The 17,897-nt window shown below is 46.4% G+C and overlaps 1 protein-coding gene and 1 long non-coding RNA gene across 2 annotated transcripts in view; both read left to right on the top strand.

The window, feature by feature from the left end:
- The window catches only part of SPIN1 (spindlin 1), a gene marked incomplete in the record, with an annotated part of 155,803 nt that overhangs the window by 72,864 nt on the left and 65,042 nt on the right, over positions 1-17,897 (top strand).
- Positions 935-16,348, top strand: LOC115463264. Its single transcript, XR_003941017.1, has 3 exons — positions 935-1,017; positions 15,896-15,900; positions 16,338-16,348. It is a non-coding gene; the product is annotated as an uncharacterized LOC115463264 (long non-coding RNA).

Genomic DNA, 17,897 nt, shown 5'->3' with positions numbered 1-17,897 from the left:
GATTTGGGCGGATTTGAGCTAGGCGGTATCGGTTTTCAGCAATAATGGAAACCGAAGCCGCCCAGCTCAAAAACCAAGGCATTTGGTTGTGGGAGGGGCCAGGATTCGTAGTGCACTGGTCCCCCTCACATGCCAGGACACCAACCGGGCACCCTAGGGGGCACTTGTTAAAAGTAAAAAAAAAAAAAATTAAAATACCTCCCAAGTCCATAGCTCCCTTACCTTGGGTGCTGAGCCCCCCAAATCCCCCCCCAAAACCCACTCCCCACAACTCTACACCATTACCATAGCACTTATGGGTGAAGGGGGCACCTAGATGTGGGTACAGTGGGTTTTGGGGGCGGTTTGGAGGGCTCCCATTTACCAGCACAAGTGTAACAGGTAGGGGGGGATGGGCCTGGGTCCACTTGCCTGAAGTCCACTGTACCCACTAACAACTGCTCCAGGGACCTGCATACTGCTTTGATGGAGCTGGGTATGACATTTGAGGCTGGCATACAGGCTGGAAAAAAAAAGTTTTTAAAGTTCTTTTTTTTTGGTGGGAGGGGGTTAGTGACCATTGGGGGAGTCAGGGGAGGACATCCCCAATTCCCTCCGGTGCTCATCTGCAGTTGGGGCACTTTTGGAGGACTTGTTCGTGAAAAAAAGGGTCCAAAAAAGCGGCCCAAATTCTCGCTACTGCCGCCCTTCTTTTTTCCATTATCGGCCGAGCGCGCCCATCTCTCCTTGGCCTATAAACACGCCCCAGTCTCGCCTTCACCACGCCCCCGTCAACTTTGTTCGTTCCCGCGACAGACTGCAGTTGGAGGTGCCCATGAGAGAAAGGCGCCCATCTCCCGATTTCGGTCTAAATATGGGCGTCTTTCTCTTTTTTAAAATAAGCCTGATAGTATACTACTTACAATGTCAACACAATATAGGTTATAAGCAAAGATGGAACGTGTAGATAAGCAAGAGTAAGAGGAGTCAGAAAATAAGGGATCTAATTTAAAGAAAGTTGCACATGAGGTCAGAGAGGTGCATAAGTACATATTGCCATACTGGGAGAGATGAAAGGTCCATCAAGCCCAGCATCCTGTTTCCAATAGTGTCCAATTCAGGTCACAAGTAACTGGCAAGATCCCAAAATAGTACAATACATTTTATGCTGCTTATTCTAGAAATAAGCAGTGGATTTTCCCCAAGTCCTTTTTAATAATGGTCTATGGACTTTTCCTTTAGGAAGACAGCCAACCCTTTTTTAAACCCTGCTAAGCTAACTGCTTTTATTCGTTCAATGGTAACAAATTCCAGAGTTTAATTACTCATGGAGAGGCCCAGGCGGTCTAGCCTGAAGATATCTTCAGGGCATCAACGTGGTCATCGCTCCATTCCTTTGTGAAACATTACAGGCTGGATGTGCTAGCCAGAACCTGTTTAAATTTTTGCAGATCTGTCATTTAGGGGGCCTGGTCTCCCCGTCCAGTGGGTTTCTGCTTGGGTACATTCTAATAAGCAGAATGGTGCAGCTGGAGGCTAAGGACAGTGAAATTTAGTTACACCTGTTAAATTTCCTTTCCTTAAGACCTATTGCCCCATTCTGAGACCTTCCGTGGAAGACTGGCTCATAGAACTCATTGAATTCTCTGCTTTTCTCTCTTGTTTGTGTTTTAAGATTTTGATTTGGTTGCATCAAGTTTCTAGTTATGGAACTAATTATAGCTGCAATGTTGATGGGGCACGAGTGTGGTTTATGGGACTTTCTCTGCTTTGGCAGAGGTGTCCTGGAGTTTTCCTCATAACATTGGTCCTTACACCGGTGATGTCACTAGGGAAAAGTCAGTTTCTCTACCTCCCATCTGCTAGTAGGAGGGGAATACAACCCAGTAAGATTGTTAAAGGAATGGAAATTAATAGGTATGACTAAATTTCATCTTGTAGATCCTCCAGGGTTAAGAGGAAGACCCACTATACCTGAATGTACCTCTCCTTGAGCTAGAACTGAAAAAGGCATGAACTGAATCCAAAAATATCACTTTTTGGGTACAGACACTGACTTGTCTATCTTGTTTTTAGAATTTCCTAAATATTTCAGTTGAAACTCCTTATGGGAAGATTATTTTAAATTATATCTCTCCCTTTCCCCATATCCCCCAAGCAGGCTAGCTGATGGAATAATTTTCTGGATGAATTGATTGGGGTTCGTATGCTGTCAAAAGTGCATCTTGATGGATGAATTGGCAAGCTACTACTTGGCTGGTTCACTTTTTCTCCCCTTTCTCTCATTCTCAGACATGCTGGTTCTCTTGCTTCCCTCTGATGGTCTTTTGGGCTGGATGAGCTCACTGATTAATTCTCTAGACGTATTGGCCTTATTGACTCAAGCTCAAGCTGTTTCCTCAGGTGGGCTAGAAAAGGGGTGTCATACTTCAAGCCTGAAAGGCCATAAACAGTTTCTAGGCTATGACTAATGAATAGAAACACCAAAAAATGAGGTGAGATGAGTTCCCACAGAGATTAGACACTAAAGCAGGAATGTAGATAGAGCCCAAAAAGTGGGTAATTAATCAAATTTATATTATTAATCATAATATTAAAAAAAACAATCCTCCTTTTTGTCTCTGTTTTCTTGCCTTGGGTTTTTTTTAATGTCTAATGAATATGCATGATATTTCCATGCACTTCCTCCAATGTATACAAATCTCATTCATATTCATTAGAGGTATCCTAAAAAATTGACTGGTTTGCGGATCTCCAGGATTGCAGTTTGACTGGATTGGAGGCTGGGCAAAGCTCCATTTTATTCTTTTTCTGCCACTACTTACCCCTTCTGTCTGATAAGACTAAGATTAAATTGAGATTCAGGTTCCCAGCATACCTTAAGTAATGTGCTGCCAAAAAGCATGGGCCACAGCTTTCTCTCAGGTTTCCAACTACTGCTTGCACACAGATGAAACGCAGGTAGACATAAGAAGTCACAGCCCTTGCCCTTGAGTAATGCTCAATCTGATGGGTGTCACAACTCCAGTGACCTAATGATGATGCCCTGGGCTCTCTCTTGTTTAGGCTCGTTCTCCTCCCCACACTCCAAATGGGCCTGTTACATATTACTTTTTTTTTTTTCTTGGAAACTTGTGCAAGATAAGATGGTCCCTAAAGTGTGCCTCTTTCTGTTCTTTTTTTTCTTTCTTTGTTGTTGCATATCTACCAAATTTTTTTTATTTGGTAAAACAACGCACACCAACTTTTCTGCACCTGTGACCCCAAATAATTTGGCAGCAGAAAATGCACAACCTCAGGGCAAGCCTGTTCATTCTGGTAACTTAACCCATTGACGATCAAGTTTCTATTTTCACCCAAAGGTCTTTTTAAAGACCAACTTAATTGGCATCATACTTCACCAGTTCTTTTTCTTCAACATCTGCGCATCAGATGCTCTTTGTTCATTGAGACTCCTGATGCAGGCCTAGCGGCCGAAACACAGCGTGTAGAGTCTTTTTACCTAATAAACGTTTGGTTTTAGAAGAATTTTATTTCTCCAGTCTTTGGTTTCCATGGTCAAACATCACACTTTTTTCCATAACTTGTGTTTTCCGTGGGAAGTTCGAGTTCTCTGCCCTTAGCGGATCATTCTGCCCAAATAATTTGGCAGCAGAAAATGCACAACCTCAGGGCAACCTGTTCAAGTTGTGAACTTGGATTACGGGATCATGACCTGTAATTTGGGAAGCTGTATTCCAGGGGTCCTCAAATCCAGTCCTCAAGGCCAATAACCCAGCCTGGTTTTCAGGTTTTCCACAATAAATATGGTAGTAAATAGAAATAAAACCTAGAAAAGAAATTATGATGATACCTTTTTTTAATTGACTAACTTAATAGATATTTTGATTAGTTTTGGAAGACAGTACCTTCTTCAGATCAGTTAGTTCGATTAAAAAAGGTAATATCTTATTTTCTTTGTTTCTTGTTTTATTTCTATTTGCTACCTTTAAAAGTGGATTAACATGGCTACCACACTACTTTACTTTACACAATGAATTTTTTATTTTATTTTTGTTACATTTGTACCCCGCGCTTTCCCACTCATGGCAGGCTCAATGCGGCTTACATGGGGCAATGGAGGGTTAAGTGACTTGCCCAGAGTCACAAGGAGCTGCCTGTGCCTGAAGTGGGAATCGAACTCATTTCCTCAGTTCCCCAGGACCAAAGTCCACCACCCTAACAACTAGGCCGCCACTCCACTCCACTCACTGCTTCCATTGCATATAAATAGACCTCATACATATTCATTGTGGAAATCCTGAAAACCAGGCTGGGTTGTGGATCTCAAGGACTGGATTTGAGGACCCCCCACTGTATTCTGAACTTTTTGCTGTGTTTACTTTCCTTGCACTGTCCAAGTTATTTTCATTCCTTTCATATTTCTCATTTACATCCAGTGTGAAGGCCTTCACTGACCAGAACAAGTTTTTCTGGGCCAGTTTTCTCTTCACCATTAACATGGTTTAAGGCTGTTCCTGTGTCACTGCAAGATTTTTGTATCTGAAAGAAACAGAAACCAGGGTTCCCATTACTGCAGTATCACGCATTTAAATTAAAAAAAAAAAATGACAAAAGCAGCTCATGATTTGGGCCTTTGTTGTAATTAAAAAGAAAATGTGCTGCAGTCCTCCTTTATACATGGCCCATAGGCAGTTTCAACAGAAATATTTAGGAAGTTTTAAGTTTTGTAATGTTAGATCAGTGGTTCCCATACTTGTCCTGGGAGAACCGCAGCAAATCAGGTTTTCAGGATGCCTGCAATGAATATTCATGAGGTAGATTTGCATGCACTGCCTTCACTGCATACAAGTGTAGCTAATGAATACTTATTGCAGATATCCTGAAAACCTGACTGGCTGGGGTTCCTTGGGAGAGCTTTGGGAACCACTGTGTTAGATGGATGTCAGTATCCATACAGACTCCACCCCCACCCACTCAAGCAGTGTATATTTGTACCTTGTGATCTCTCCTCCCCCACCCTCTAACATAATCTTATATGTGTGATTACTATAGAAATCTTCTGACACACATTGCCAGATAGGAGAGTTGAAAGTAGGGAAGCAAGGCATACTTAGCAGAAGAGGAATGTGGAGAAGGGAAATTGTACCTGTGTTTTTCTATCTTGGTTTTCACTCTTTTTTTTTCAAAAGATGGCAGAGATGCATGTCGCCTGCACTTTAAACAGAAAATTTGTATACAAGTCAGGGTTTTCATTCTTCTTCCTGAGGATCATGACTTTAGCCTTCAGTGTAATTAGCTACAGCCAGGTGGAAATACCCCTAATCAGGGAGCACCTGCTGCAGCAGCAGGAGAAAAGCCTCTTTTCAGTGCTGGGGGATGTAAAAGGTTGCAGAGTACAGTGTTGTTGCAGAAGCTCTGTCTCTATCCAAGTTGAAAATATTTTTCTCCTGATAAATCTGAAGTTTTTAAATGGATTCTGTTACTTTTTAAAATTGGAGCACTGGCCTTCCAGAGCCCGCAGTTTTATATTGAATAGTTTGCAACTTTAAATGGATCTTTCCTCAGCGACCCTCCAGACCGGTCAAGATGCTTGGGTTATGCACGCCTGCCAGCAGAAGGAGACTGAGAACACTGAGCTTTCAACACTGTATAAGTAACCTGTGCAGAGACCCAACTAGCCAGTATTTCTCAGTCTCCAGCTGTAGATGTGTACAGCCTGTGCAGTCTGACTGGTCTGGTAGGGCCCTGGAGTTTCGGGGGGTCTTTTCTGTCTATTTTTTTCCTTTTATTGTTTAAAAAAAAACAAACCTCTTTCCTTAGCGTCCCTCCAGACTGGCCCAGAATGTGACTGATGGGTTGTGCACGCCTTCCAGCAGGTGGAGACTGAGAAAAAACTGTGACTCTAGCGAGCCAATAAGAGCCCTTGCCAGACAGAAAGATCCAGTAATCTCAGTCTCCAGCAGGTGGAAGGTGGTGAGTCCTTCAGTCTCATTCATTTTCTATTCTCTATTCTTATTTTGTTCTGGTAATAGGTGCAGTTTCTCCTGTGCATTAAAAAAAAAACCTGCTTGATTGGGGCTGAGGTCCGTGGGGGTCTCTTTTTGCCCCGGGGGTGCTACACTCGGGTGGTCTAGTCCCTCCCCCCCTATTCCTCCCTGATAAGAAAGCATAATATGTAAGTTTGAAATGCTTTAAGTAGCTGTCTGGTGTCTGGAACAGGCTGACTCCTGTGTAATTCCTCCAGCTCTTCGTAGGGAGAACTGTTGAGGCAGGGAGAGGCAGCTGCTCTTAAAAAGTAAGAGTTTAAAAAAAAAAAATGAATCCGGGCTTTGGGCTCCGTGATTTTCAGCTTTGCTGTGTGTGTGTGCTTCAGTTTGAGCAAGCAGGGCAGCTCCGTTTCTGTTTTGTTCGGAGTAGCGCTTTTACTTTCATTTTCGGGGCTGTTTGTTTTGGTTATCAGCTGTTCGCTATGTCGGAGCGGTTATGGCCCTGCTCCGTCGGGGCCTCGGGTCTAGCGGCGTCTGCAAATTCTGTATAGCGGATGAGATTTTCGAGGAGCAGGGTGCAGGACCGGATAAATCGCCGGCTCCGGTGCTGCCGGCGTCGGGGGGGGGGGGGGGGGGGATTCGGGTTCCCGTGTTGTGGTCGCGTCTCCTGCTCCCTCGTTGCCGATTTTGGCAGGAACGTCCGCCATTTTGGATCTTGCGGGGTCGGACGCTCCTAGGGCCTCTCTGCCTTCTGTACAGCAGCCCTCTACCTCCTTGTTGCCTCAGGGGGCTGCTGGATTCCCGCCGCAGTTTGTGCTGCAGATGTATCAGGCATTTTTATTGCAGCAATCAGCTCCTGCGGTTTCTTCAGCAAAGACTTCGCTGGAAAGCTCTGCTGTGCCTTTAAAAAGAGTCAGGCAGTCCCTGCAGGAAGACTCCTTTGATCCTGACCTAGAGCTCCCGGTTTTAGCAGAGGAACCATGTTTTCCTGAGGAGGTTTTTTCTGAGGATTTTAGTCAGGTGGGTAGATGAGGGTAATTCCCTTCCCTTAGGGGAGGATCCTTCAGTGGTCAGAATATTTCATAAGGATGACCTTCAGGAGCTTATTTCTCAGGTTTCCTCTACTCTCCATTTTGACGACCAGGATAGTTCTGCGGTTGAGTCTAGAAAGGTGGATTTGCTGATAAAGGGAATTTGCAGGGCTGGCAAGTCGTTTCCCATGCATCAAGACATAAGGGATATTATCCAGGCTCAGTGGGAACGTCCGGATTCTGGTTTTCGCTTGGCCAGAGCCATGGGCAGACGTTACCCTGTTCCTGAGTCGGATAAAGAGCTTTTAGGTTCTCCGGTGGTGGATGCTGTGGTTTCCGCAGTAACTAAGCGTAACACAGTGCCAGTAGATGGTGGCACGGTGCTGCGGGATCCCCAAGATCGCAGGATTGAATCCATGTTAAAGAGTGTTTTCGATGTTTCGGCTGTGGTAGTGCAGGCTGCTATCTGTGGTTCATTGGTCGCGCAAGCGAGTTTCCAGTGGTCTGAGCGGGTTTTGGACCGTTCTTCGGATGATCTTTTGGCGATTGATCATGATGTGGCTAAGCTGGAGATGGCTTCAGCGTTTTTGGCAGATGCTATGTATGATTTGCTTCGGGCTTCTCAAAGTCTATGGCTTTCTCAGTGGTTGCTCGCCGAACGCTTTGACTTCGTGGCTGGTCAGCGGATGCGGCGTCTAAGTCCAAGCTTAGTAAGTTTCCCTTTAAGGGCTCCTTTTTGTTTGGTGAGGAGTTAGACAAGCTGGTGAATAGCCTAGGTTAGGCTAAAGTTCCTAGGTTACTGGAGGATCGGCCTAGAGGATCTGGTCGCGGTTCTTTCTCCGCTCATGGCAGAAGTCGTGATTTTCGTCGTTTTCGGCCAGCCAGAGCTTTTCAAGGCCCCTCGGTCTAGATTTGCCCAAAGAACTCAGTCCTTTCGGGGAGGTCGTCGAGGAGGTTGTGGGATAGGAGGTTCCTTTTCCTCCTCTTCCAATTCTCAGCAATGAAGGTGTGCGGGCTCAGCCTCTGGTCCAGGTGGGCACTCGGTTGGCTCAATTTCGGTGGGTTCTAGAGGTTATTTGAGACGGGTACACGTTAGAGTTTGCTTGTCCTTTGTCAGATGCTTTCCTTCAATCGCCTTTTCGGTCTCGCGTCAAGGCCGGTGCGGTTCGTCTTACTCTGCGCAAGCTTCTGGATCTTCGAGCGATTTGTCCGGTGCCGTCAGCGGAGAGAGGTCATGGCCATTACTTCATTTATTTTCTGGTGCCCAAGAAGGATGAGACTTTCCGTCCCATTTTAGATCTGAGGTCGGTCAATCGAGCTCTCAAGGTGCCCTCTTTCCAGATGGAAACTCTTTGGTCTGTCATTGTTGCGGTGCGGGCTGGAGAGTTCCTGACTTCGCTAGATCTTACAGAGGCCTATTTTCACATTCCAATTCATCCGGCACATCAGAGGTTCCTTTGTTTCACGATTCTAGGCCATCATTTTCAGTTCCGGGCCCTTCCTTTTGGGCTAGCTACGGCTCCCCGCACGTTTACCAAGATCATGGTGGTGGTAGCAGCAGCTCTCAGAACAGAAGGTGTTTTTAGCCCACCCTTTTTTGGACGATTGGTTGATTCGAGCAAAGTCTTTCCACGAGAGTGTTCAGGTGACAGCTCGGGTAGTCGAGTTCTTACGCTCCCTCGGTTGGGTAGTCAATCTGCAGAAGAGTCATCTTCAGCCCTCTGTCCTTAGAATATCTGTGAGTCCTCTTCGATACGATGCTCGGCCGTGTGTTTCTCCCTCCGGCTCGTGTGCTCAAGTTGCAGGTTCAGATTCGACTCTTCTTACAGATGTCCAGTCCGTCGGCAAGAGATTATCTTCAGATTCAGGGCTTGATGGCGGCAGCAATAGAGACAGTGCCCTGGGCCAGGGCTCACATACGGCCTTTGCAGAGGTCCCTTATTTCCAGGTGGTCGTCCCAGACTGGGTTGCTTTATCACCAGCTGCCACTTTCGTTGCAAGTCAATGCCAGTCTGAGATGGTGGCTTTGGAGAGCCAATTTAACCAAGGGTTCGCCTCTGGAGCAGCCCAGCTGGATTGTAGTAACGACGGATGCCAGTCTTCAAGGCTGGGGTGCTCACTGTCAGGGGCAGATTGCTCAAGGTCTCTGGTCTCTTCCAGGTCCCTCCCTTCAGATATTTGTGTTTTCAGCGGTTCGTTGTCGATTGCGTTTTGGAGCTGTGTTGCTAGTCTGTTTCTCTATTTACAAGATACAAAAAAAACCCACACACACACAAAGTTATGTCTTCAGGCACTCACCCTTTGTTGGCAATGTGCCGGTGGCTGCTCAGGTTTTTTGGATGCACAGGTTAGGTGGTACTTTTCTTCTGCTTTGGTACTCTATTACTGGATCTTTGTCTGGCAAGGGCTCTTATTGGCTCGCTAGAGTCACAGTTTTTTCTCAGTCTCCACCTGCTGGAAGGCGTGCACAACCCATCAGTCACATTCTGGGCCGGTCCGGAGGGACTAAAGGAAAGCAAATTAGCAGGTAAGGCCTAATTTACCCTTATTTACTTTCTTACCCTGTACTTGGTTTCCAGCTGTGTGCTTTGGGGTTGTGAGTCTGGAGGGGCTCCTTTTCCCTAAGGGGTATCACACCCGGGTGGCCGGGTCCCTCTCCCAGTCCTCCTCTCCTTGGTGGACAGCCTTGTGCCTCGGCTGTCGTTTCCTAACAGCATCCTTGAGTGCCCTTCATTCAGCAGCAGCGTGAGTCTTCTAAAAGTTTTAAAAAAAAAGCCTGCAGCGTGCACAGAGCTTCTTGTCGGGACTGTCTCCCATTTTGGGATGTCCAGGAGAGGCAGGTCGGTTGTCACCGGGGCTGGGGGTTGTTGCTTGCTCCCTCGTGCTCTGTGAGCATGTCGTTGGGTAAACTGCTCAGGTGCCGCGTTTGTTCTCGGCAGGGGTTAGAGGCGCCAGGGGCACAATGCCGGTACTGTACAGTGCCGAAGGCTCCTTCCTTACCGCCCCTGCAGTTATCGGCGGAGGTTCCTGCAGCCGTTTCTCCTAGTGCAGTGTCCACCGCCGCCATTTTGGATCCCTCCTGTGCGGTGGAGCAGTCTCCCACGCTGTTTGCTGCCCCGTTGCTGGTACAGGATGGCACAGGGAGTATGGGCTTTCCTCCAGACTTTATTTGGTCTTTATTTCAAGCCTGGAAGTCAGGTCCTCCTCAATCAGTCCTGACCAGTGACGCTGTAGGTCTGGTGGGTTCCAAGAGGCCTGGGCGGCGGGTATTGATTCTGGTTCCCTTCTGGGGTCTGAGGAGGACTTCAGTGATCTTGGGGAAGAGGATGTTTCCTCAGAACAGGAGAAAGAGGGCCCCTTACCGGGGAAGGACCCCTCGGTAGTTAGAAGTTTTCATAGGGATGAGTTGTCCGAACTTATTGATCAGGTGACCACAACTCTTAAGTTTGAGCCAGCTGACCTTCCTGCGGGTGACACGAAGCAGGTGGACCCCTTGGTCAAAGGGATTCGTAGGTCAGCTCAGTCTTTTCCTATGAACAAGAATCTCAGGGACATGGTATCTCAGGTGTGGACTTCGCCAGATATGCCCTGTAAAGTGTCTAGGGCCATGTCTCGTCTTTCTCCTATCCCGCAAAACGGCAGGGATTCTCTGAAGCCTCCTACGGTTGATGCAGTAGTGACTGCAGTCACTAAGGCCATGGCTGTTCCGGTGGACAGGGGTGCGGCGTTGCATGTCCCCCAGGATAGGAAGTTAGAGTCTTTTTTTTGAAGTGCAGCTTTGATTTGTTGGCTCTGGCGTTGCAGGCGTCAGTCTGTGGAGGTTTGGTGGCCCGGGCTTGTTTTCGTTGGGCGGAGAAACTTCTGATTGTCCAGGGTTTGGATAGGTCCACTTGGGTTCAGGAGTTGGCTAAGTTAGAAATGGGGTCTTCCTTCTTTTCTGATGCCCTCTGATTTGTTGGCGCGCATCGGCTAAGAACATGTCCCTGACAGTTGGAGGCCGCCAGGCACTTTGGTTATGGGGTTAGGTCGCAGATGCGGCTTCTAAATCTAAGTCAAGTCCCTTTAAGGGTTCCATGCTCTTTGGTGAGGACTTAGATAAGTTGGTCCGCGGCCTTGGGGATGCTAAGGTACCGCAGTTACCAGAACTTCGTTCCAAGTCCAGTTCCCGGGGTGGCTCTTTGCGGGTCGTTTTCGGGAAGCTCGGCGATATAGACCAGGCAGATCGAGCAGAGCGTCCAGAGGTAGTTTTTTTTTCAACGGACTCAGTCCTCTCGTGGGGATCGCCATGGGGGATGGGACTCGACAACTGGTGTTGTTCCCACACGGTCCTCTCAGTGAAGGTGCGGGGGTCCAGTCTCTGGTGCAAGTGGGCGCTCGGCTGAGTCAGTTTTTCCGGAGGTGGGCCCAGATCATGTCAGACCAGTAGGTCTTAGAAGTCATACGCGACGGTTATGCTCTGGAGTTCGACAGGTCTCCTCCAGAGTTCTTTCGGGAGTCGCCCTGTTGCTCTCGATGCAAGGTACGAGTGGTTCAAGACACCTTGCGTCGGCTGATCGACTTGGGCGTAGTGGTGCCTTTCCCTCAGAAAAAAGGGGGATGGGTTGCTATTCTATTTATTTCGTGGTACCCAAGAAGAAGGGTTCCTTCTGGCCCATATTGGATCTCAAAAGGGTCAATGGGGCTCTGAAGGTTCCCTCCTTTCGCATGTAAATCTTGCGCTTCGTCATTGTGGCGGTTCGGAAAGGGGAATTCCTCACTTCTCTAGATTTGACAGAGGCCTGTCTGCACATTCCCATCCACTTGGCTCATCAGCGCTTTCTCCATTTTGCTGTCTTAGGGAAACAGTTTCAGTTCGGTTTGGCTACAGCACCTCTGACCTTTTCCAAAGTGATGGTGATCGTGGCGGCGGCACTACGGAAACAGGGAATTTTAGTCCATCCCTACCTCAACGATTGGCTGATTCGAGCCAAGTCAAGATTGGAGATCGAGGCAGTAACGGCTTGTGTAGTGAGCTTCCTGCAGTCTCTGGGCTGAGTGGTCAATCCAGCCAAAAGTCATCTGATGCCGTCTCAGTCTCTGGAGTTATCAGGGGGTGCGTTTCGACACAGGTTTCGGGCGAGTTTTCATGACCCTGACCCGGATTTCCAAGCTTCAGGAGCAGGTTTGGCTTCTGTGTGCTTAAAACTGTCATTTTAAACATACTTTAAACTTATATGAGAGCCACCTTTCCAGTAGCATTTACGTAGGAAATCTTTCAGCGGCAAATAAGCCTTAATACCTAATACTTTTATCTCTGTCCACAGTTGCACCCTTGTCCCAAACATACATAACGTTAATTCTCCGAGGACAAGCAGGCTGATTGTTCTCAGATGTGGGTCTGCGTCGGCCCAGGATTCGGCATTTTGCCAACAAAATAAAACAAAGTTTTGCTAGAGTCTTCTAGCGCGCAAATCACACACACCGCGCATGTTCGGACGACTTGCCGCCCGTCGTGTGAGCATGCTTCTTCAGTTTTTTCTTGTCCGCAGCGGAGAGACAGCGTTTCTACACTTCTCTTCACTTTTGGCCCAGGAGAAAGAGTCTTGACGACGAGTTCATTTATTTTTATTTTTCACCTCATTCTTTAAAAAACAAAACAAAACTCCTCCCGTATTTTTCTAGTTTTTAGCACTTTTTTATAAGCTTTCTTTCTTCTTCGGCGCAACCGACTTTCAGGCCGCACGGCTGTGTTCTTTCCTTTCTTTTTTGCCCCTTTTTCTTTTCAAGGCACAGTCGCATCGTTCCCTTCCATGTCATCGAAGACACCCAGTGGCTTCAAACGTTGTACGCGGTGCAACTGGACTATCTCAGGTACCGATACCCACGCCTGGTGTATCCAGTGCCTTGGGCCCGACCATAGCCCAGCCGCTTATAGTCTGTGTCTTCCTTTGAAGAAACGGACTCAAGCGTCTCGAGAAGTCCAATGAGAAGAACGTTTTGGAGCTCAGTCCGGTCCTTAGACGTCAGCATCGACATTGGTACCGAGGTCGTCGACGTCGACAGGAGCATCGACATCGGGAAGAAAGGTAATGGCTGCTGAGAGACCAACTCGCGCTGGGAGCACTGAGGTGTTGAGTGGGTCTCTACCTCCTGTTATGCAGGCGACCCGGCCCCAAGGAGACATGAGAATTCCATGTCCTCTTCATCGGTACCGAGGAGTCTCGACAGGCGTCAAGCAAAGGCGAAGAAGCACCGTCATCGTTCTCCTTCAACACATGGTACCGGGAGCTCCAGGGCGTCTAGAGAGTCTGCTCCCAAGAAGCGTCGGCGCCGAGAGGATCACTCCCCTTCAATACAGGAGGTGCCGATGCATCGGTCTCCAAGTAGCCCAGTACCTGCTTCCGAACCTCCACAGATTCTGACACCGCCTGTTCCACCGACCCTGCAGCCTTCTCCGATGGCGGCTCTCGACGAGGGCATCCGGGCCTTGTTTCTAGAACTTCTGGAGGGACTGCTAAGACAGCTTCGGTGTCGGGGGTGCTTGTGCCTTCTGTTCCTGCTGCTGCAATGGTGTCTGGCCCTTCACCTACGGTGAGGTCCCTGACCACGATGCCGCTTGCGGCATCCATGTTGGCTGCCACCCAGGTCGACTCCCCTTCAACGTCGGTGGAGGGAGCTTCGCTGCAGTCGGACCGGGCATCGGCCTCTCGACATTGCCATAGAGGACATCATTCCTCGACGTTGAGGCAGGTTCATTGTCGAAGCACCTTAACTCAGTTTCTATCCACTACTGAGCAGGAGCGTTCGTGGGAGTCAGAAGAGGATCCCAGGTACTTCTCTTCTGGTGAGTCCTTTGGAATTCCCTCTGATCCTTCCCCTCCGCCAGAAAGAAAGGAGACTATCTCCAGCAGAGAGTCTGTCCTTTTCCTCTTTTATCCGGGAAATGGCTTTTGCTTATTTCCGATCTGAGGAAGAAGGGCAACCTTCGAAAGCTAATCAAGAAATGTATTTTATTTTCTTTTCCATGTTTTATTTTGTTTGATTTCTATTGATAACCTTAATTATTTATATAAGCACCTTGAGCTCCAGTATATCATTCTTGTGCTCTCACATAAAACATACACATGAAACTGTGAAAGGAATTGGTGAAAAATTAAACTTTGAGAATTCTCTATCCCAACTTTTACAATATTATCCCAGCTTTTACAATATTCACAAAACCCATAACGTTTCTGATGTTCCCCACATCTATGGAGGGCACAAGGAGAAAACTGCTCAACGTCACATAAGAATGTGTAATATCAATAGAATATCAGTAAAAATAGCTTAAGAGCTTAATATCAAAATTGCACTTAGGGCTGTCAGGTGAACTCTCTACACCCGGCAGCTGTTGTAACATGGCACTATTTCTCCTTGTTCTTCTAAACATCTGAGACTTTTGCTGTGAGAATCCCTCTTAATATCCGACACCACAGAGTTTCGAACATATCTTCGTCAGGGACCCGGATTTGTGTTGCCACTACCTGCAACCATAGGAGCCAACTTTTCAAAATGATCGGGGGTGCTGAATGAAATCAACCCAATATTCTCCCTCCACCTGCCACCACCAAAAAAGAAATAGTCTTAGACTACATTCACCTTTTGATTTGATTTTTTTAAAATATATTTTATTGCAACAGTCAGATAAAACAATAACAGAGCGATACCAAATCAAAAATGAATGGTGTGCAAAATGAGTCTTCTGTCTCCTTGGAAATATCGGGAAACATATATATATATATATATATATATATATATATATATCTTCTTTACACACAAACTCACTGTCTCTAAAAAAAAAAAAAAAAAACACACACACATTAAATATCTCTCTGATTTGTCTATGAGAAACATGATTACAATTTAAAAAATTCTCCATTCCAGAGTTACAAAGGTCAGCACCATTCAGACCAATAAGGGAGTTGAAATGATGGTCTGGTTCTTTCAAGGACTGTATAAGTAAATATAACCCCTTAAATTTCTACCAAAGGTGGTCACACCTTTTCACGTTAATGTGGAGATAGTGTTACATATCTGTTATCCTAAATTTCACAAGCATCAGCACAAGAAGAAAAGAATCCAACAAAGTCCATGTAGCTGTTTGTCTCCTTTCACTTAGTACTGGCAAAGTGTACACTAACTAGCTATTTGGCTAGTGCCTTGTATTTAATTCTGTTATGAGCACTGAGCAAACTGGTAATCCTTGTGCTAGGGAAGAGAATCAGGAAATGTCTAAATTTCCTATGAAAATTGTACATTTAGGTAGAAAAGTACAAAAGAGTTTCTAGTACCAGAGCAGTACCAAAGCAAAAGATTACAGACCAGCCTTACTTGCAGTAGAGGGGGAAGGGAATTCTTATTCACACTCTTAGCTCAACACTGTGCCAATGCAAGGGAAGCAGCTTGGGAGTAGCTGGCTGAGGTCAGGCTGCGACTGGATCTGGATCACACAAGGAAAGGAAGCAGCCTGCCAGCCTAACTTGTCGAGAGTACCTGAGGCTGAGTGTTGATCTGTACCGTTGGTTTCAACAGCTTCCTGCATATCGCTCTCGCTCTCGCTCTCTCTCTCTCTCTCTCTCTCTTGTTCACGTTAATGAGCCAGAAGTGCAACTCTGATTGATCTGGGAGCCTTTCTGGCGCTTAAAAGGGCTTTTGGGGTGATGATGAAAGACTGCTGCTTCATCATCACTTCAGCCAGTTAAAAGCCTTTTTAGGCACCGGACAGGCTCCCTGACCAATCACAGCAGCTGCACTGTAGCTCAGGCTCAGCCACATGAAAAGAATGACTGTCTGATGGTTGCCGGTGCACCAAATGCAATTACATAAAGCAGCTGGTAATCATTGCGGGGGCAGGGCATTCCGAGATTGCGAGGGAAGATGATGTTTCTGACCACCAATGCCATGGCTGCGGGGCCCCTGGGAGTGTAAGGCCCTGTGCGTCCACCCCTGTCTCCCCTGCCTAAGGCCGGCCATGGTGCCGGGCTGGGCCAGTGGAGCCTGGGGCATACCAGATCCAACAGCGTGGGTACCAAAATATTGGGAGCGCTCGAGTACCCAGAGCACCCACTGAGTCGGCGCCTATGCCTGCAACCAACAACAAGTGTACCAGTTTGTAAAACAAACAGTGCCTAAAATCCTTGGTAGGAAATGATATAACCGACGTCAAGTCAATGTCAAACCTAACGGGAACCACATAACCAGAACCCCAGAACACTAACAAATACAGCATATTAAGCATATAAGAACAAAAATCCCACCTGCCCACCCTGGAATACAAAATACTGAAAACAACTTAAAGGTATATGTAATAACAAAGTAGTAAATATAATCACAGTTCTAAGAATTGTCTTGTATAAAGACAATCATTTAAACAATAGTGTTCGACTCAATGAAGTCATTCAACCCATTAGGGGCCACTGTATTGCGTTCAAAGATCCAAAATTGTTCCTTCTTAGTTCTCCATGTTTCCACCTCGTTCTGGGTGTAAGACATGATCAGTTATAAAACACTGCAATTGTGAAAACTGATGCTGAAATTGTTCACAATGGGATACCAGTGGAGCCATGAGTACATGTTTGTTTAATTGGCTTTTATGTTCTGTCAAAACGAGCTTTCATCTTTCTAGTGATATGTCCGACATACCACTTTTGACAGGGACGTATAATTGCATACTAAATTGCTTCTAGTGGATTTGGATTGTGGAATCCTTTTACATGTCCTTCATAATGTATACTGCGCATACCCTGGTTTATAGTTGATGGCACTTAGGGCTAAAACGTGGATGTCCAGGAAATGAGCTGTCAAACTTGTATTCGGTTCTACAGTGCTTTTTGCCATATTAATACATTGTTCTGAAGAAGGGAAGAAGCTGACACAGCAACCTTGACAGTGTTCCCATGACATTGTTTAAACATTGTATCATTGTATGAAGTTACAGATGAGCTATGAAGAATAAACATTGCAGAGCCATCTTGGAACAGAACTTTCTCATCTGGATGTTGGATAGGTAACAACTTTTGATTTGTTAGTACACTATCCATGTACTGTAGTACAGCCAATTATGTCACTTGTTTTTTGGATACACACAAGAACTAATAAGACAAGTATGTAAAAAATGAATTCTGACTTTTACCAGACTTCTATGCAGGTCTTGTTTTAAAACTACTTAGTGAGCTCTGAAAACCTGTTATGAGCTGTGAGAGTGTCTTTTGAACTCTGACATTTTTACTGGGCTTGTACCTTTTCGTTTGCTGCCAGTGAGGTTCTGGTGCCAATCATACCCTGAATGCCAGCACTGAGAGGAGGCTGAATAGCACATGGCATCTTGCCCTCAGACAGCTGTGAACTACTCCATACCCAAGCAGCTTGGCAACATTCCTTCAGAACGTTTACAGCTTTGAAGCAGTGGGACTGGCTGCAAATCCACACAGACTGCCATACTGAGAGAGGCCGATAAAATAAATAGTAAGGCTATGCTCCTTTTATGCTAGGCTTAGTCCAGGAAGTTTTATCTTTAAGGTGCAACTGGCAGCCAGTTCTTTTAAGAACTACTACAGAAAGCATGATTTATGCCTGTTGTGGCTCCAAATAAATTCCTATTGCTAATCCAACTTTATGCTGAAGGATTTCATGTCTGATAAGTCCAGTCATACAAGGTACAGCCGAGCTTCACGTACAGTCCTTGGTGACTTTTCACCCTTGGTGGATCTGACAGTAGGAGCTACTGACCGCACACTTACCCCCTCTGTCCTTAGAGAGAAAACAGAGGTAAAAGAGTTGACCAGAAAAAAAAAAGGGCTTTTGCTGCAGTCTCTTCAGATTGTCTCCTAGTTTCATATGGTGCTGTCAGATATGGACTCTTTTCAGGTGTTCTGAAGTG

The sequence above is a fragment of the Microcaecilia unicolor genome, chromosome 2 (assembly GCF_901765095.1).
Source record: "Microcaecilia unicolor chromosome 2, aMicUni1.1, whole genome shotgun sequence".
In the NCBI taxonomy this organism is placed as follows: Eukaryota; Metazoa; Chordata; class Amphibia; order Gymnophiona; family Siphonopidae; genus Microcaecilia; species Microcaecilia unicolor.
This window is presented reverse-complemented; position numbering and strand designations above follow the sequence as displayed.